This window comes from Myotis davidii, unplaced genomic scaffold (assembly GCF_000327345.1).
Source record: "Myotis davidii unplaced genomic scaffold, ASM32734v1 scaffold810, whole genome shotgun sequence".
Classification (NCBI taxonomy): domain Eukaryota; kingdom Metazoa; phylum Chordata; class Mammalia; order Chiroptera; family Vespertilionidae; genus Myotis; species Myotis davidii.
In genome coordinates, this window is record NW_006282094.1 from 236,547 (window position 1) to 257,902 (window position 21,356).

The 21,356-nt window shown below is 41.7% G+C and overlaps 1 protein-coding gene and 1 pseudogene across 1 annotated transcript in view; both read left to right on the forward strand.

Moving 5' to 3' along the window:
* LOC102772611 (serine/threonine-protein kinase DCLK1) overlaps positions 1 to 21,356 on the forward strand; it is a 274,904-nt gene that overhangs the window by 192,317 nt on the left and 61,231 nt on the right. The gene's annotated exons all lie outside the window — the stretch shown is intronic.
* On the forward strand, positions 6,613 to 8,228 carry LOC102772030 (annotated as a pseudogene).

Sequence of the window (21,356 nt, forward strand, 5' to 3'; positions counted from 1 at the left end):
GGACTCGGCTGCTGAAAGCAGGTATCTGGTTTGTTTGGGTTCTATAATCGAAACACTGTTTCAACTCCAGCTCTGAGATCCCGGCTGGCTGAAAGCAGGTTTCTGGGGTTTTGTTTAGCTTCTATATTTGTTACAATGTTTCAAACTGAAAGCTCAGAGGCCGGCAAGGCAGTCGGGGAACTTCAGTGATGTTCACTTCCTCCATCACTGAAGCAAGCAAGCCTCATGTTCGCTTCAAGCTGCCGGGCTCCCGGCCGCCATCTTGGCTGGCAGTTAATTTGCATATCGCCCTGATTAACCAATGGGAAGGGTAGCAGAGGTACGGCTAATTACCATGTTTCACTTTTATTAGATAGGATGCTATAAGCTAATATATTATTTCTAAAAAGTCAATTATCTTAGTTCATTATAATTATAGCTGAAAAATGTTGACTAAAGATATCATTGCTCCAAATGAATTTTGAGCAGTTTTATTTCCAAGGAACCTGGTTAATTGTCAGCAAATGATGTTCCCAAAGTAGTGCAAAAAACTTTGCCAAAAGTACTAGTAATTGAATCTCATTATAAAGTGGTAATTGAAGTGTTTTCCTTTTATAAAAAAATCTTTATTGTGGAGAGTATTACAGATGTCCTACTTTTTTCTCCCCATTGTCTCCTTCCACCCAGTTCCTGCCCTGACCCAGGTTTTCACCACCCTATTGTCTGTGTCCATATATAATGCATATATGCATATAAGTACTTTGGTTAATCTCTCCCTGCCCACCCTTCCCTCTGAGATCCATCAATCTGTTCCATGTTTCCGTGCCTTTGGTTCTATTTTATCCATCACTTTATTTTGTTCATTAGATTCCTCATTTGTTTATTTTGATTTTTAGATTAAATTGTTGAAAGATGTTTTTATTGCTCATATTATTTATCTCTTCTCCTCCTCCTTCTCCTTCTCCTTCAGAATACCCTTCAAAACTTCATGTAATACTAGTTTGGTGGTGATGAACTCTTAGCTTTTTCTTATCTGTGATTCTCTTTATCTGAACCTCAATTCTAAATGAAATCTTTTCTGGGTAGAGTAATCTTGGTTGTGGGTCTTTGCTATTCATCACTTTGAATATTTATTGCCACTCCCTTCTGGCCTATAAAGTTTCTGTGGAGAAATCAGCTGATAGTCATATGGGCCCTCCTTTGTAGGTAACTAATTGCTTTTCTCTTGCTGCTTTTAAGATTCTCTCTTTGTCTTTAAACCTTGGCATTTTAATTATGATGTGTCTTGATGCAGACCTCTTTTGGTTCCTCTTGTTTGGGACTCTGGGCTTCCTGGACTTATATACCTATATTTTTCATCAGGAAGGGGAAGTTTTCTGTCATTATGTATTCAAATAGGTTTTCAATATCTTGCTCTCTCTCTCTCCTTCTTCTGGCACCCCCGATAACACAAATATTGGTATACTTGAAGTTGTCTCATGGGCTCCTTACACTATGTTCATATTTTTGGACTCTTTTTTCTTTTTGTTCTTCTGATTGGGTGTTTTTTGCTTCCTCATATTCCAAATCATTGATATTATTCTCAGCATCCTCTACTGTGAGTCCCTGTAAATTATTCTTTATTTCAGTTAGTGTATGCTTAATTTCTTCCTGGTCCTTTTTCATGTCATTTACATTCTCAGTAAGTTCCTTGAAATTCTCATTAAGTCCATTCAAGTTCTCATCAAGGTCCTTGAGCAACCTTATAACCATTGTTTTGAATTCTGTATCTAGTAGTTTGTTTATTTCCATCTCATTTAGTTCTTTGTTTGGAGATTTCTTCTGTTCTTTCATTTGTGACATGTTTCTTTGTCTCCGCATTTTGGCTGCTTCCCTGTGTTTGTTTTTATGTATTAAATAGAGCTGCTCTATCTCCTGGAATTGGAAGAGTGGTCTTGTGTAGTAGATGTCCTGTAGTGCTCAGTGACTCAGCCTCCCCAGTCACCTGAGCTGTGCACTCTAGGTGTGCCCCTGTGTGGGCTGTGTTAACCGTCTTATTATATTTGAGTTTTGATTGCTATTGGCATCACTGTGAGAAGTTGTCCTCCAGGCCAATTGGCTGTGAGGACCAGCTGTGACTACAGTGGAAGAGCTGCTGTGTAGGAAGAGTTGCTGTGCAGTGGAAGAGCTGTTGTGCAGGACTTGCTTCACTGGGGCTTTGGTGTTCACTGAGTCTGCCCCTTGAGTGTGTCGCTTGTGAATGTGTTGAATTGTAATCTGGCATGGTCTGAAGCTGTCCACTGGTTGCACTGGCTCTTGGGCCCCCTGGGAAGTATAAAGTCAGCCACCTAGGGCCACCTGGCAGGAGATACAGAGCAATCTGTAAATGGCTTCTACTTGTGTTGCATTTGGAAATGCCCAGGAGAGGCCAACTTGTGAAGCAAGGTAGGCTGCTGCTAGTGCCATGTCATGCTGACACCAGCTGCTGCTTGTTTGAGAGATTTTAGGAAAGTCCGAAGCTTGAGCCAGGACAGGCAATTCATATGGAAAAGCCATTGCAAATAGATTGAATGAGGCTGCAAATTAGATGGGGCTGAGTCTTAGGGAATCACCAGAGTGGAGCAAGGTTGATGGAAACTCAGATCTGGCTGCCTGTCAGCTCTGCAATGAGAGCGGTCTCAGCATAGGAACAATGACTCCTGTGAGCATCATTATCTAGGAGAAAGCTGCCCTCTAGTTCTTGTTCCGATGCCAGATAATCAAGTTTCTCCCCATACGTCCTTGGATCCCCCAACCTGCTGCCACAGTGCTGGAGTTCAGAGGGACCCTGTAAATTTGTGTGCTGGCCCTTTAAGAGGAACTGCCTGGGAATCCAGCAGTCTCCACGTTACTTAGGCACAATCCCTGCTTTTACAGGCCATGGCTATGGGGGCTTCTCTTCCCAACTCTGCAACCAAGAGCTGGAGATGTGTTGTGGGACTGGGACCCCGTGCTCATCATGAGGGACCTCTACAGCCAAGGTATCCCTCACGATTGAAAAACACCACACTGAGTGCAGGACCAGTCCATCTGTGCCTCCATCCCTCCTACCAGTCTCAATTTGCTTTCTTTTTCTTACTTTAATTGTAGGACTTCCATTCAGCCAGATTTTAGGCAGTTTTGAATGATTGTTGTTCTGTATTTTAGTTGTAATTTTGATATGGCTGTGGGTGTCGACAAGTACTGGCATTTACTTATGCCACCATCTTGGTTCTCTCTTTTTATTTTTTTATTTTTAAAAATTTTTTAATGGTGGTATTATTGCAGGTATCCCCCTCTTCCCCTCCATTGCCCATTTCCATCCACCCCATGAACCCTTTCCATTAGCCTTCACCAAACTGTTGTCCATGTCCATGAGGTATGCATCTATGTTCTTTAGCCAATCCCTCAACTTCTTTATATAGTTACCCATTCCCTCTCCCCTGGGGAACTAGCCAGTCTGTTCCATGTATTCATGCTTCTGGATTCATCTTGTTTATCAGTTTATTTTGTTCATTAGATTCCATATATTAATGAGATAATATAGTATTTGTCTTTCTGTAACTGGATTATTTGGCTTCCCATAATACTCTCCAGGTCAATTCATGCTTTCTCAAAGATTAAGAAAACTACCTTTTTATAGCCATGTAGTATTCCATTGTGTAAATGCACTGCAGCTTTTTTTATCCACTGAGCTACCGATTGGCAGTTGGACTGTTTCCAGATCTTAGCTATTGTAAATAACGCTGTTATGAACATTGGGGTGCGTCTATTTTTCTGATTGGCGTTTCAGAATTCTTACAGTATGGTCCCAGAAGTGGAGATCACTGTGTCAAAAGACAGTTCTATTGTTAAATTTTTGAGGACACTTAATACTGATTTCCAGAGTGGCTCCACCAGCAGTGTACTAGTGTTCCTTTTTCTCCAATCTTTGCCAGCACTTGTGTTTTGTTGATGGTAGCCATTCTGACAAATGTGAGGTGATACATCATTGGAGTTTTAGTTTGCATCTCTCTGATGATTAGTGACTTTGAACATTTTCTTCATGTTTCTTGGCCATCTATTTGTCCACTTTGGAGAAGTTCTAGGTGCTTTGACTATTTTAAATTGGATTATTTGTCCTCCTTTTGTTAAGTTGTATGAGTTCCTCATATTTTTTTATATTAACCTCTTATCAGATGTATCATTGGCAAATATATTCTCCCATATAGTGGCCTCTGTTTTCATTTGGTTGATGGTTTCTTTTGCTATGCAGAAGCTTTGTATTTTGATGTAGTCTTATTTATTAATTTTCTTCTTTGTTTCCCTTGCCTTAGGAGAGGTATCCATAAAGATATTGCTAGGAGAGATGTCTGAGATTTTGTTGCCTATATTTTTAATAGGATTTTTATGGTTTCACAATCTACATTTAATTCTTTTATCCATTTTGAGTTTATTTTGTGTATGGTGTAAGTTGGTGGTCTAGTGTCATTTTCTTGCATGTACCTACCCAATTTTCCCAACACCATTTATTGAAGAGACTGTCTTGACTCCATTGTGTGCTCTTGCCTCTTTTGTCAAATATTAATTGAGCGTAATGGCTTGGGTCATTTTCTGGGTTCTCTGTTCTGTTGCATTTATCTATATGCCTGTTCTTGTGCCAGTTCCAGGCTGATATGATTACAGTGGCTTTGTAGTATAACTTGATATCTGGTATTGTGATCCCTTGAACTTTGTTCTTCTTTCTCAAGATTTCTTCAACCATTCAGGGTCTTTTTGGTTCCATATGAATTTTTGGAGTATTTTTTCTAGATCTGTGAAGTGTGCCATTGGTATTTTAATCTAACCCTTTGGTCCACTGGCCAATGCTCTAACCACTGAAAACACTGGGCAGGGCTTATTTATTTTTTCAACCTTAGGGCACTTCACAAAAATGCTCAAAAAGAGGATCAGTAACTGAAGTCACTGAGGAAGGTGAAGGTGAGAGGTCAGTATGTCAAAATAATGTATTAAGTAATGCTACCAAAGCAATGGTCTAAGTCAGTGACTAGAACAAGAGAAATTGTTAACCATACTTAGCAGGAAAATAGGCTGGTTGTATTTTGGATAAATTTTCATTAATAAAGCTTGAAGGCAAAAAGGTTAAACTTCAGAATGCACCAAGCTAACCAGAATACCTCAGATTGGTGCATTTGATTTTCTAGGTATTTCTGCATAATGAAACACAGCAATTGACAGAAGTGTACTTTGTTTTCATTTTGTTTTGTTTGTTCTGCCTTTTAAAATTCCCATTAAAAGACTATTTCATTGCAAGTCTTGTGACTTATAACCTTATTTGAAACTTTCTGGATGAAAAAGGATGTTTTCAATTATAAACCAATCATTTCCAATCTAGTTAAAGAATCTAAAGTCCAACACCACCTCATGACCATTGGCATTAAAAGCTATTGATAGCCGAAACCGGTTTGGCTCAGTGGATAGAGTGTCGGCCTGCGGACTGAAAGGTCCCAGGTTCGATTCCGGTCAAGGGCATGTACCTGGGTTGCGGGCACATCCCCAGTGGGGAGTGTGCAGGAGGCAGCTGGTCGATGTTTCTCTCTCATCGATGTTTCTGACTCTCTATCTCTCTCCTTTCCTCTCTGTAAAAAATCAATAAAATATATTTTTTAAAAAAAAGCTATTGATAGATGTAATCATATGATTGGCTGTTGAACTGTTTTCTTTGTCAGAATGAAATCAGTCTTTGAAATTAGAGCATGTTTGCTCCATTCACTCTGGAAAAAGCAAAGAACGTGAAAATGCCCTTTGCCCCCAAAACAAGTTTTCAACCTTCTGCTCTATCATGATTTTCTCCCTCTTAAAATGAGAGATGAGAGAATGGGTTAGAGATATCATATCTGCTAGATTTGGATTGCATTGGGGCCTGTCTTCATCGATAATTTTTCTCATATTTCTTTATTATTAAAAGGAACTTGATTGAAACAATGTGTTTCATAATCAGTGGAGAGGATCAGGAGATCATCTAAAATAGGCTATCCTTAGCTTTACATTTGTATGTGGATGAGTCTCATCTTGGAATTAATTTCAAATCATAGATGTGGCCCCAGGAGAGAGAAGCCACTCTGAAAACTGACTAGCTTTTATCATCCTACCTTTTACTAAAAGCTTCAGTATCCTTTCCCTGCTCAGAGAAGACTATTTCCCTTCGTGCTTAAGGGGCTTTAAAGGACTTAACTGCATACACCACAGGAATCAGAGTAGGTTTTTTTTTTAAAGGTCTGAGTAAATAGCTATATAACTTTGTGGCCAAGAAAGTGAATGCTAACTATCAGAATTAAATGTGCAAACATAAAATTATGTTATTCATATAGATCAGAGATTTTCAATAGGGTACTGCAAGAATTTTAAAAACAGATTGAACGAGGGGACACCAGTTCTGGCCAGTCTGTGCCAGCCGAGCGTGCCCACCAGCAACCATGTCTAAGGTACCTTGCAGTTGGCATTGATCTTGGCATCATCTACTCTTGTGTGGGTGTATTCCAGCATGGAAAAGTGGAAATAATTGCCAATGATCAGGGAAACCGAACCACCCCGAGTTATGTTGCCTTTACTGATACTGAATGATTGATCGGTGATGCTGCAAAGAATCAAGTAGCAATGAATCCTACCAACACAGTCTTTGATGCCACGTGCTTGATTGGACATAGATTTGATTATGCTGTTGTCCAGTCTGACAAGAAGCATTGGCCTTTCATGGTGGTGAATGATGCTGGCAGGCCGAAGGTCCAAGTAGAATACAAGGGAGAGACAAAAAGCTTTTATCCAGAAGAGGTGTCATCCATGGTTTTGACAAAGATGGAGGAAATCACAGAAGCCTACCTTGGGAAGACTGTTACCAATGCTGTTGTCACAGTACCTGCTTACTGCAATGACTCAGCCTTCATACTGGTTGTGAATGTACTAAGCATACTCTCTCTTCCAGCACCCAGGCCAGTATTGAGATTGATTTGCTCTATGAAGGAATCAACTTCTATACCTCTATCACCCATGCCTGATTTGAAGAACTGAATGCTGACCTTTTCTGTGGCACCCTGGACCCTGTAGAGAAAGCCCTTCGGGATGCCAAGCTTGACAAGTCCCAGATCCATGATATTGTCCTAGTGGGTGGCTCTACTCGTATCTCCAAGATTCAGAAAATCCTACAGGACTTCTTCAATGGAAAAGAGTTGAATAAGAGGATCAACCCTGAAGGGGCTGTCACTTATGGTGCAGCTGTCCAGGCAGCCATTCTCTCTGGAGACAGATCTGAAAATGTCCAAGATCTGCTGCTGCTGAATGGATGTCACACCTGTTTCCCTTGGTATTGAGATGGCTGACGGTGTCATGACTGTCCTGATCAAGCACACCACCACCATCCCCACTAAGCAAATGCAGACCTTCACCACCTACTCTGACAACCAGCCTGGGGTGCTCATCCAGGTTTACGAAGGTGAGTGTGCCATGACCAAGGATAACAACCTGCTTGACAAGTTTGAACTCACAGGCATACCCCCTGCACCTTGTGGTGTTCCTCAGATTGAAGTTACTTTTGATATTGATGCCAATGGCATCCTCAATGTCTCTGCTGTGGATAAGAGGACTGGAAAAGAGAACGAGATTACCATCACTAATGACAAGAGTCATCAGAGCAAGGAAGACATTAAGCGCATGGTCCAAGAAGCTGAGAAGCACAAAGCCAAAGATGAGAAACAGTGGGACAAGGTGACTTCCAAGAATTCACTTGAATCCTATGTATTCAACATGAAAGCAACTATTGAAGAGGAAAAATTTCAAGGCAAGATCAATGAGGACAAACAGAAGATTCTTGACAAGTGCAATTAAATCATCAACAGGCTTGGTAAGAACCACACTTCAGAAAAGGAAGAATTTGAACATCAGCAGAAAGAGTTGGAAAAAGCCTGCAACCCCATCATTACCAAACTGTACCAGAGTGCAGGAGGCATGCCAGGAGGAATGCCTGGGGGCTTCCATGGTGGCGAGCTCCTCCGTATGATGGTGCCTCCTCTGGGCCCACCATTGAAGAAGTTGATTAAGGCAGCTTTGAGCATAGATCTAGCATTGTACCACACAAAATATTGAAGGACCCAAATTTGTAGCAAATTCCATGGCAGTTTTAAAAGTTGAGCTGCTATATAGTAAATAACTGGGCATTCTTGATACTTGAATGTGGACTGTGCACAGGGAAAGGAAATATAATGCACTTTATAACTGTATTGTAAAGTGGAAAATGCAGTATCTTAAATAAACCTATTTAAAATTGGCACAAAAGAGAATTTTAAAAACATGCAATACCTTATATGCATAACCCATGGGCACAGACAATAGGGTAGTGAAGGCCTGGGGCAGGGGACAGGGGTGAGCTGGAGAGGATCAATGGGGGAAAAAGTGGACATATGTAATACTTTCAATAATAAAGATTTAAAAAGTACAATAAAGAGGAATGAACACACACACACACACACACACACACACACACACACACACCAAACCACACCAAACCAAACCAAACCAAACCAAACAAAACAAAAACATGCAATACCTGACTACTTAGTCAGAGACACTGACCTCTTTTCCCTTAGATTGTCAAATTTAAAAAAGTGACAATAGCCAACAATAGCCACGCAGTGTGAATAAATCAAAATTATACCTATTTTTTGTCAGAATTATTCTATGCATGTCATGAGATGGAAAAGATTGAAAATCGCTGATGTAGACGAAAGCAAGATGTGTACAGAGGATGTAGAGTGAATAACTATTCAGATAATTGCTGTATTAGTCAGGGTTTTCTAGAGATGGGTAAACATAGAAGGAGATTTATTTTAAAGAATAGTCTCAGTTGATTATGAAGGCTGTTAAGTTTAAAATCTTCAGGATGGGTCAGCAGACTGGAGACCCAGTGCAGTACTTAAAGTCTGAAGGCTGTCTGCTGGCAGAATTCTCTCTTGCTCAGGAGGAGGTCAGTCTTTTGTTCTGATGAGGTCTCTAGCTGATTGGATGAGGCCCACTGGCATTATGGAGGGCAATCGGTTTTACTCAAAGTTATCAATTTAAATGTTAATCTCATCCAAAAACACCCTCACAGAAATTTACAGAACAGTGTTTGACTACATATGTGCACCAGGACCCAGTCACATTGACACATAAAATTATCAATTACAAGTGGGAATGAGTGGCATTGCAAATGTGCTATTTGCAATACTGGCACAACAGAGTGAATTCCAAGGAAGAGAAGTCTTTATCTGTTTCTCATACTTTGAGAACTGATGACTTTACTTAAAATTAAAGTAGGTCAAACATACTGTTTCTCTTAAGAAAAGTCTAATTTAGAAGATATTTTAGGCAAACTATTTTAATTTGATTGCTCAGGTTTGAAACATTTCTGCTAAGTTTGTATTTACAATATCAGCAAAACAAAGACTTATGGAAATATAGTCTCCTATACCTGTATTAATTCATATTTTTCCATGTTGTCTATCACAGCTTGCCACTTAAAAATAAGCAATCTTCTATTATTTGATTACCTTGGATTTAGTAAGAAAAGCCTTTGTATTCTGTCTGTTTGAGGAAGAGGGAAAATTTTTATTCTGAATGTTAATTTCCTATTAATCATTGATGAACTTGAAGAGTCTTCCAGATTGTTTCTTAACATTTGAATTGGTCTAAGTAAAGATAAACGATTCATATATATATGAATATCTTTTTCATTCTGATTTTACAAGTAGAATTACAAAATTGGTTTCCTTCTTTTTGTTCCCTGAATTCTTTTAATCCCTTTTATTGTATTTTGGTGTGTGTCTCATTAAAAAGATTGTCCCATATTAACCAAGACATTGAAAATGTATGACATTAGATTTAGCAATAATATAAATAATATAACATTTCATTTAAACATTAAACACATTCTCCATTGAAATTTTTAGACACAGGTACGTGTATTTTATCTTTCCAATATTATATTGGACAAATGGAAATATTGGTGATTTGATGTAAAAAGCAAAACCCTAATAATAGTTTTGTTTATTTTCTTGATCTTATTCTACTGAAACAGAAGTTTAAAAAGAAAAGGAAGAAACTCTATAACTAACAAGTTACCTCTGAAAACACTTGGGAATAAATTGCTCAGAGCATATGCTATTTGATGAAAATTCACAAATTACTCTTCATAGCTTTCTGAATTTGTGACATCTCTCTCTCTCTCTCTCTCTCTCTCTCTCTCCTTTCTCTCTCATGTGTTTTCAACTTAAATGAACTACAGTAACAACCTGTATGCTTTTGAATGGATCTGAATGATGAGCCATTTCTTACTGCCCTGGTCTGTGCTGATTTATGTCAATTGCCCTTAAATGCATTGTGGTATTTGGGCAGCTGATAAATAACAATGTCATCACAGGGCCATCACAACTGCTGAATGATGCAATTGCTTGAAAAATTTAAAGCCCATAAAAGCTTTAGGTCAGGTTCAGAAGTTCATGTACAGTGCCAGATATTTGAGGACTGAATCAGGGCCTTAAGTCTGCCAAAATAATGCCACATTTGTCAAATCTGGTCTTGGGCAAAAGCTGCTGGAAGCCTCTCATTTATCTAAGCCAACCATTGACAATGAAGCTTAAAGGAACATGAAATGTATTTTCTAAAGGAACAGGCAATTTTGCCAGTTGGCTGCCTTCATTTATTTTTAGTGTAATTACCAGGGGCAAGCAGTCTTGCAAAATTGGTACCTTACAGTCTGTCTTCTTGTGAGCTGATACAAGGATGTTCTATTAGTTAAGAATATGTGGCTTGAGGTCAATTGAGCTTTATTCTTTCAAGATTTGTCTTGTGGGACATAATATGATTGATGATTCTGTGGTGTGGGAAACTTACAGAAAGAAAGCAGCTTCAGAAGAACCACTTCCCTGCTTTCACGCTTGCATTTTACCTGATTAAGTCACTTGACGCTTCCCACAAACAACTGTCAAAGCACAGGAGCAGCTTGAGCAAAGGCGTCACAGAAGCAGGTGCAAATGGTGGTTAGGTGAACACTAACAAGCAAATTTTTGGCCTCACGTGTCATGTAAGAAAGCAATTGGAAACAAGACCTGAAAAACAGCATGAGGGCCAGACTGAGAAAGATCTTGAATGCCCGAATTTGCACTTAATCCATTAAACAATAAGAAAATGTTGAGGGTTTTAAAGCAGCAAATCCATGTGTATAATTGATTAAAGATTAGAGATCACAGACAGGGTATGTTATATTAGTGCAGAAATTGTCATTTAGGATTTTATTTGACATTTTTGTGGCCCTGCAGCAGAAGATGCACAGAGGGACCCTCCAGGCAGAGCAGAGAGCAGAGGCCAAGGAGCCAAATGTGATTGATGTTCAAGGGCACTGAAGAGTGACCCCTCTGTTCCAGATGTGTTTCAAAGTCCCAGAACATATGAGGCTTTCTGCAGGAGGCTGGCAACATTCTCAGCTTTGGCAAGTGTAAAAAGTGCCTTCTCTCTTGGTTAGAAGAGGTCCATTTATTTTCCACCTGTTGCCAAATTATTCCTTCTGTCTTTCAGTAGGTTGCTGAAGTTTAAGCCCCTTTGCTACCCAGAAATGTTCTCTGGCCTTAATGTATTGACACAGCTGCTGAGCTCTGGAAAATCTTGGGCTGCCTTTAAAAGCCATGCAGCCCTAGCACTCTCAGGATGGGATATGGGAAGGACTGTGTCAAATATGAATCTCGGTGATTGTGACGCCCCGATGCTTCAAAATATAAGTAATGAATAAATACCACACTTTTAAGTGTAGTATTACTTACACTCAAATATTAGGTTCTTAATATTTTGTGGCTCTGGAAAAATAACACACCTCAGTTGGTTGGAGTATCGTCCTGATGCACCAAGGTTTCGGGTTCGATCCCCAGTCAGGGCACATACAAAAATCAACCAATGAATGCATAAATATGTGAAAAAACAATCGGTGTTTTTCTTCCTTCCTTTCTCTCTCTCTCTCTCTCTCTCTCTCTCTCTCTCTCTCTCTCTCTCATCAATAAAAAAATTGTAATTTGGTACTTAGTATTAATACATATTTTACTCTTTTATGTCCCTGGGGGACAATTAATGCATGGTTTTAAGAGAAAGAGATTGGTGGGAACTAGGACTTGGGACCATGAATGTATTTTCCTGTGCTTATGGTCTCTTTACACATGTACTGCCTTTGGACAAAATTTTCATATTTTTACTAGAGGCCCAGTGCATGAAATTTGTGCACTGGTAGGGTCCCTAGTGGCTGCCAGCTGCCAGCTGGGCACTCCCACCCTTCCCCTGGCCACCTGCCTGCCACAGCCACTGGCCAGGGCCTCCCTCCGTTCCCCCAGCTGGCCCCGCCCCCACCCCCTGGTCGAACTCCCAGAAGAACTCCAGTCAAGGGGACAATTTGCATACTACACTTTTATTATATAGGTTTAGACATATGTAGCAGAAGTAATTAAGCCTGACCACCCCTGAGGTGTGCCTTCTTTAAGGAAAAAAATATATGGTATTTATTCATATGGCATTCCCTTTCCCTAGTTCAATGATCATATCTGGCACCTATCAACTCAGTTTATCACATACAAGTTATTTTTAAAGATTAAAGATTATTTTCTTCAATGGTGAAAAATGTTTACAAGTCTCTTTAAGGTTATCTTTTGAAACTCCAAAGTGTGTATCTTTTATAAAAATTAAAGTTACCTAAACTTTTGTGTGCACAGGTATTATAGGTACGGGGGTGGGAGGGAGGGTTCTGCTCAAAAGAACAGCTCTCAGACATGCTGATGGGGGTCTTCTGGAGTGTCCTGGGCTGAAACCATTTCCTTACTCCTGATGTATAGAATGAATGAGCTGTGGGTTAAAGCTAATGGTTCAAGGTAAAATCAGAAGCCCACTGCAACATGAATAATGTTTCTTTATCATCTCCATTGAAACTACTATTTATCAAGAGACACCAGTACTTCAGAAGACAGGGGGGAGTAAGGAGTTTCTGTAACTTTGGGGTCAGCTGTGAAAAACAAACTTTTGAACCACAGGTTGAGAAAGAATGAGTAATGAGAAAGCCATCTGTGTGCTGTGAAAAAGCCCTGTTAGACCATTCTTTTGGGTTTTCATAAATGGCAAAATAAATATCAAGTTGTAAGATGTGATTCAAACAATGAGTTAGTACTTTTCCCCAAAACAACTATGCCTTGCATCTGGGTGGGCCACTTAGTGAATGAGTGCTCAGATATCTTCCAGGTGGATTTCCTGGGATGTCAGGGGGAGAGTTGGCACCAGTTTTAGGAATGCTGAGAGCAGCTGCCTGTACAGCCTTGGTACAAAATGACCCCCAACCTCATGCATGAATCACAGCATTGCCTACAGTTGTCCCCACTGTGGGCACTGTTGTCAGCATGCTATTCTCATGCTGCATCTCAGCAAGCTCTGGAAAATCTTGACCTGCTTTTAAAAGCCATGCAGCCCTAGCTGCTGAGTCCTGAGGACCATGGTGCCCCAGTTACTGATAGATGAAGGGAGGCAATACAGGTGTCGACTGAGCTGGGTGATGCCAGGAGAAAGAGGAGAAGTGGTGAGAAAGGGCAAGGAAAACCCAAAAGTAGGGCCCAGAAGTAGGTCCAGTGGGAGGCTAGACCTGCCATCACTAGCACAGCATGCAGCCAAGCTGCCCCTACCCCTCAGGATGGGGAGGCTCTTTGGACCTAGTGAAAAAGAAATGGGAAACAATGAGGCGATTATGTGAGAAAAGCTCTAGAAACGTTCAGAATGAGTGATATATTAGAAAAGTAATTCTTCACCCTGTAAGCTTTTGGCCTTCAAAGCATATATTATGATTGAGTCACCTAAAATTGGAGGGAAATAGAACAAGTTTTATAGACATGGGTTCTATCTTGGCTTCCCAGTAATGGTCTCAGCACTCAGGGCGGGTTAAGTATTTTTCTCTCAGCCTCTGTAAAAAGTCTGGGCAGCATCCAACTCAGGGTCATTTTAAATATGAAATGAGACCATGTATATGAAAAGATTAAGTATTTTACTGGTATGGGTAAAAAGAAAAAGCATTTCTGTAGGCCAACATGGTCTGCAAAAATGGGATGGCAGGGATAAAACCTCATGTTGCTGCAGGAATTCATCGTGGAGGGAAGGAGGTGTGTGGCACTCTGGCAGGCTGTTCAGTGACTCACCAGAATCCTTCTGGGGCCCTAACCCAGCTGCCTGGGGAGGGGCAGGCATCTGGAGCTTGTGTCTTCTATGGTGTGTGAGAGGTTGCTGGTTAGCCATCTGCATTGTATATCGTCACCACCTTCACCGAGAAGTCACCACCAATATTCATTTTGAGTCCCTCTCCAGCTCTAACCTGGCACACTTCCCATCCTCTGCTTGTGTATTCAGAGCACAAGGAAGGGCAAGTAATCTTAACATTTTTATTCACAAAATAGCATTAAAAATTGAGCTTTTGTGAAAATATTAAACTTTCTCAGTGCAAACATAATTGACTTTTTAAAAATTATTATCCAGACTTCCTGAGGCAACAAGTTATCTTTCTCCTTATCCCTCCTGACTCTGTAGGTTTCCCTTCCATGACCACGTGTCCTGAGCTTGATGCATGTCAAACACCCTATAGGCTTGTTTACATACTGACAAATCAAGGGGTAGTTCTACTTACAAAGGCAGCCTGTTGCTCAGGGAAGCATCTTAGGTCTCACATCAAGGGGGTCCCATTAGTGTCTGTAAATCTCTACCTTCCCCCACCTCAGTCATTTGCTTAGAGAAGTATGGTAGATGCACAAAGCTGCCAGTAATTCCCACAAGAAACCATCTCAAGAAGCCAGTCTTAGCTGAATTATGAAAACTGCTGTTTTGTGAAAGAGGTGATCAATTCTGTATCATCAGTGTGTGCTTTTGATTTTAGCTGGCTATTCAGATCTGATTGAAAGTATTTATACAAACCAATTTATAGCAATGAAAGCAAACATACATCCATGAAAAGGTGTAATGGGGAAAATTGTGCTAGGATTTAAGGGGTCACTTGCTGAGCTGACTTCAGGACTAAATCCCCAATATTCTGCCCCTTCTGGCCCTCTTCTGCCAGGAATAATGTACTTCATCCATTTCTAAGTGCATTTAAACCTTATGAATTCTTTTTTTTAAGTTTTTGTCTTTTTCATTAAATTATTGGGGTGACATTGGTTAATAAAATTATGTAGGTTTCAAATGTACAAATTTGTGATACATGATATGTATATTGCATTGAATATTTTTCAAGTTTATCTTTATTGTTGAAAGTATTACAGATGTCCCTGTTCCTTCCTCATTGACCCACCTCAAACCTGCACCCAGCTCCCCAACCCAGGCCTTCATGGCACCATTGTCTGTGTCCATGGGTTATGCATATGTGCATATAACTTCTTTGGTTAATTTCTTCCCATCCCCGCCCATTCCCTCTGAGATCCCACATTCTGTTCCATGTTTCTATGTCTCTGGGTCTATTTTGTTCATTAGATTCCACATATAAATGAGATCATGTGATACTTATCTTTCTATGACTGGCTTATTTCACATAACATAATAGTTTCAAGGTCCCTCCATCCTGTCTCAAAGGGTAAGGAATCCTTTTTTCACATCTGTATAGTATTACATGCTATAAATGTACCAGATCTTTTTTATCCACTCATCTACTGATGGGCACTTGGGTAGTTCCAGATCTTAGCCATTGTAAATAGCACTGTTATGAACATAGGGGTGCATGTATTCTGTCTAATTGGTGTTTTGGGTTTTTTAGGATATATTATTAGAAGTGGGATCATTGGGTCAAATGGTTGTTTCATTTTTAATTTTTTATGAAACTCCATACTGTTTTCCATAGTGGCTCCACCATACTGCATTCCCACCAGCAGTGTATTAGGGTTCCCTTTTCTCCACATCCTCATTAACACTTGTCCTTTGTTGATTTGTTGGTGGTAGCCATTCTGACAGGTGTGAGGTGATACTTTATTATCATTTTAATTTGCATCTTTCTGATGATTAGTGACTTAGAGCATTTTTTCATATTTCTCTTGGCCATCAGCCTGTCCTCTTTGAAGAAGTGTCTATTTAGATCCTTTGCCAATTTTTTAATTGGGTTGTTTGCCTTTCTTTTGTTAAATTGTATGAGTTCTTTACATATTTTGGAAATTAAATTCTTATTAGATGTATCATTGGCAAATATGTTCTCGAGATGTATCTGCAAACATATTGCTAGGAGAGATGTCTGATATTTTGCTGCCTATGGATTCTTCTTGTATTTTGGGGGTTTCACAACTGACATTTAAGTCTTTTATCCATTTTGAGTTTATTTTTGTGTATGGTGTAAGTTGATGGGCTAGTTTCATTTTTCTTTTTTTTGTATATACCTGTTCAATTTTCCCAAGACCATTTATTTAAGAGATTGTCTTTGCTCCATTGTATGCTCTTGCCTCCTTTATCAAATATTAATTGAACATAATGGCTTGGATAGATTTCTGGAATCTATATTCTGTTCCATTGATCTATATGACTGTCCTTGTGCCAGTACCAGGCTGTTTTTATTACAATGGCTTTGTATTATAACTTGATATCTGGTATTGTGATCCCTTGATCTTTGTTCTTTTTTCTCAAGATTGCTGTGGCTATTCAGCATTTTGTTCCATGTAAATTTTTGGAGTATTTGTTTGAGATCTGTGAACTATACCATTGCTATTTTAGTAGGTATTGCATTGAATCTATAGATTGCTTTGGGTAGTATAGACATTTTGATGATTCATTTATTCCAATCCATGAACACAGTATATTCTTCCATTATTTTGTATCTTCCTCTATTAGTTTTTTAATGTCATGTAGTTTTCTGAATACAGGTCTTTTGCCTCCTTGGTGAAGTTTATTCCAAGGTACTTACTTTCTTTGTTGCAATGGTAAATGGGATTGTGTTTTTAGTTTCTCTTTCTGAGAATTCATTATCCTATATAATAAAAGGCTAATATGCAAATCAATTGAAAGGTGGAACAACTGCAGACTACAAGGGGGTAGATGCTCAACACAGGAGCTGCCCCCTGGTGGTCACTGTGCTCCCACAGGGGGGAACACGACTCAGCCAGAAGCCCTGAGCTGGGCTCATGGCTGGCGAGTGCAGCGGCAGTGGTGGGAGCCTTTCCTATCTCCATGGCAGTACTAAGGATGTCCAACTGCCAGCTTAGGTCCATTCTCCATGGGGAGCAGGCCTAAGCCATCAGTCAGACATACCCCAAGGGGTCCCAGACTGTGAGAGGGTGCAGGCTGGGCTGAGGGAACCCCCTGAGTGCATGAATTTCATGCACCAGGCCTCTAGTTGTTGTATAAAAATGCCTTTGATTTCTAGATGTTCATTTTGTACCCTGCTACTTTGCTGAATTCATTTATTAAATCCAGTAGTTTCTGGTGGAGTCTTTAGCATTTTCTATGTATAATATAATGTCATATGCAAATAATGGCAGTTTTGCTTCCTTCTTTTCAGTTTGGATGCCTTTTATTTTTACTTTCATTTTTAAAGCTTTATTGTTAAAAGTATTATATATGTCTCCCTTCCCTCCTCCCTTGTTGTCTCACTCCATTCCAATCTGGTCCTCTCCACAGGCCTTCCCAACACTATTTATTGTCCATGAGTTATGCATATCATATAAATTATTTGTTTAATCTCTTCCCATTCCCCCATCTCTTCTGAAATAAATCAGTCTGTTGCATGGCTCAATGTCTCTGGATCTGTTTTGTTCATCAGTTTATTTTCTTCATTAAATTGCCATATGAGTGAGATCATGTGATACTTGTCTTTCTCTGACTGGCTATTGCACTTAGTATAAAAATCTTCAGGTCCGTCCATGAAGTTGCAAAGGGTAAGAGCTCCTTCTATTTTTATAGTCACACTATTTAGGACTGTGGGATTGGGCCTAAACTCACAGTCGGACATCCCCTTTGCAATCTGGGACTGCTGGCTCCAAACCGCTCACCTGCTTGCCTGTCTGATGACCCCTAACCCCTCTGCCTGCCAGCCTGATCACCCTTACCTTGGTCCCCAGCCGGCCTGATTGCTCTTACCTTGACCCCTTTCTGGTCTGATCACTCCTAACTGCCTCTGCCTTGGCCCCCAGTCTGGCCTCCCTCTGCAGGAGTCTATCTGGCAGATCAGGGGAAGGCACCGCCCCCATTACCTCACTGCTGCTGCCACTGCTGGCCTGAGCCTCAGCCCTTTGCAGCCACCCATGGTTGCCTGAGCCTCTGCCCTTGTAGCCGATGTGGCTTTGTCTGGAACAACATCCACTCTAATTAGCATACTACCCTTTTATTAGTATAGATTTGGGGACCATTAAAACCACGCAGAACTTAAAGGAAACACATGGCCCTGGCTGGTTTGGCTTAATGGAGAGAGCATCTGCCTGTGGACTGAAGGGTCCCAGGTTTGATTCTGGTCAGGAGTACATGCCTGCGTTGTGGGCTCAATCCCCAGCAGGGGGCTTGTGGGAGGCAGCTGATTAGTGATTCTTATCATTGATGTTTCTATCTCTCTCTCCTTCTCCCTTTCCCTCTAAAATCAATAAAAAATATTTAAAAATAAAGAAAACACATGATCTTCATTTTGGGCTTTGTCATTTTACAATATCCTTTTTGCAGTATTTTAACTTCCCTCAACTTTCCTTTACCCACTCTTAAAATGCAATCTATTTTGGGTAAGATGATCAGGAAAGTGAATCTAGTAGGTAGAAGTTTTTTTGGAGAGGATGGGGTCATGAAAATATTTAAAAATTGAGCATGGTGATGGTTGTACCACTCTGAATTTATTTTAAAAAAACAGTTCATTGTTCACTTTAGGTGACATGTACAGAATATGAATTAGATCTCAACAAAGCTGTTTTTTTTATTTCTTTTTAAATAAAGACCAGTCTTATAATCAATTGCAGATGTTTTCAGAGGTCCCCCAGGATTTTCTTACTGCATCTGAAACCACGGCTGCGACTCCCAGTTGCCTCTAGCCCTGGTGGATTTGGATGGTGTGGTTTGCAAAGGAGAAGGTGGCAAGAGGCTTATGGAATTTCTGCAACCCCATTCCTGCAGTCTCCTCATAGGGCAGCAGGTCCATTTCTACTGTGCCAGCTCTTGATTTCCTTTAACCTGTTGGGCAAAAGAATCCTGCATGCTCTGGCCAGAAAGTGCATTCTCTCCTTAGGTGGCCCAAATGCTTTCTTTAAAGTAGTTTTATGGATTCAAAAGAATAAACAGAGATGTGGAAAGCTTTTGTCAAATTCCTTTTATATGATTCTTCCAGTTTCATGGGAAGTGAGATGTGGCTCTGAATTCATCCCAAAAGATGTCTTTGGGCAAAAGCACCCAGAATGGCACAACTCCTGCAGGATACCCTACACACTTTGCTGTCAGGACTCGGGGGCTTGAGGGTGAGCGAGGCGGTGGTGCCAGCACAGGACCTGGGAGATGGTAGTGCTTTCTACACTGCCCAGGCCCGCATGGACTGCAGCTGCATCCGCCAAGGTATGCAGGGTGTTTCTGCTGTTTTGTTTTGGTCTGGCCTCCACCCCATCTGCCACGGACTTGTGCCTGCACTGACTGTGAACAGTTCGATGGTCCTACTTTTTGGTAGATGGTGGACACACTCCCACCTCCTGGAGACTGGCAGTTGAACACTGATGGTTTTCGAGTTGCTCATGGGAGAGTGCAGCCCTAGGTCCAGAACAGACTTGGGTGTCCTCGGCTAGGAGGCCTCCCCGCGCTAGGGGCCACTGGTGGTTTGAAGGCTTCCCATGCCCCTGATCATGGAGGGGGTCTCTTCTGGGGCACTGACCGGCCTGGGCTAGGGGCCACCAGTGGTTTGAAAGCTGGCCACTCCCCTAATCCAGGCAGGGGTCCCCTCATGGTGACCGTTTGTTCTGCTCCCTCAGCTCCCTAGCCTGCTGTTCGGTCCTCCATCCAGTCGTTTTGGTCGTTATGGCCCCTGGCTATTAGGACTAGAGGCCCAGTGTACAAAAATTTGCCTGCCTGATGCAACTGATGCCCTGTGCCCTCTCCCAGTCTGGGACCTCTCAGGGGATGTCCACTTGCTGGCTTAGGACTGCTCCAGGGGGATCAGGCCTAAGCTGGCAGTCAGACATCCCTCTGGCAGCTCAGGAGCCCTCAGGGGATGTCCACTTGCCAATGGGGAGCAGGTCTAAGCTGCAGTCGGATATCCTTAGCGCTGCTGAGGAGGCAGGAGAGGCTCCTGCCACCACCGCTGTGCTGTCAGCTGTCAGCCTGGCTTGTAGCTGAGCAGAGCTACCCATGTAGGAACACACTGACCACCAGGGGGCAGCTCCTGCATTGAACGTCTGCCTCCTGGTGGTCAGTGTGTGTCATAGTGACCAGTCATTCCCAGGCATTGTGCTTGCTGAGGAGGTAGGAGAGGCTTCCACCACCACCGTTGTGCTGGCAGCCATCAGCCTGGCTTGTGGCTGAGCACAGCTCCTGCATTGAGCATCTGCCCCCTGGTGGTCAGTGTGTATCATAGTGACCAGTCATTCCCAGTCTTTGTGCTGTTAGGGTCAATTTGCATATTATCCTTTTATTATATAGGATAGAGGCCTGGTGCATGGGTGGGGGATGGTTGGTTTGCCCTGAAGGGTGTCCTGGATCAGGGTGGGGGTCCCCTCTAGGGTGCCTGGTCACCTGGGTGAGGGGTTGATGGCTGTTTTCAACCTGGCCACTCCCCCTGGAGACCCAAGCTCCCAGCTTCTCCTTTTTTTTCTGGGCTTCATTTATCTTCTATAATTGAAACTTTGTAGCCTTGAGCAGACCCCAGGTCAGGCTGGAAGCCTGGGTTGCCCCTGGTAACCCAGGCTCCCAGCACCTCCTTGAGCGGAGGTCATGGCTGGCTGGAAGCAAGTATTGGGATTTATTTATCTATCTTCTATAATTGAAACTTTGTAGCTTTGAGCAGAGCTGAGGGCCAGCCAGGGCAGGTGGGAAGCTTGGCTTCCTCCATTGCCGGGGCAACCCAAGCCTGCTTGTTCCAGCTCCATGGCTGCTGCCATCTTAGTTGGGTTAATTTGCATACTCGCTCCTGATTAGGCTGGTGGGCATGGCTTGTGAGTGTAGTGGAGTGGCAGAGTGATGGAGTGATGATTAATTTGCATCTTTCTGGTGAATTGCAGCCAGCCGGGATCTCCCCCAGGAGGGCCAGTTGGGGACGTGACTTCTGGCCACCACTGTGGTTGCCCCACCAGCCCCGATTCCTGGCGGGAGAGCCTGTTGGGGGCTGACAGCAGGCAGACCGCAGCAGCCGCCCCACAAGCCCAGGGCAGGAGAGTGGGTTG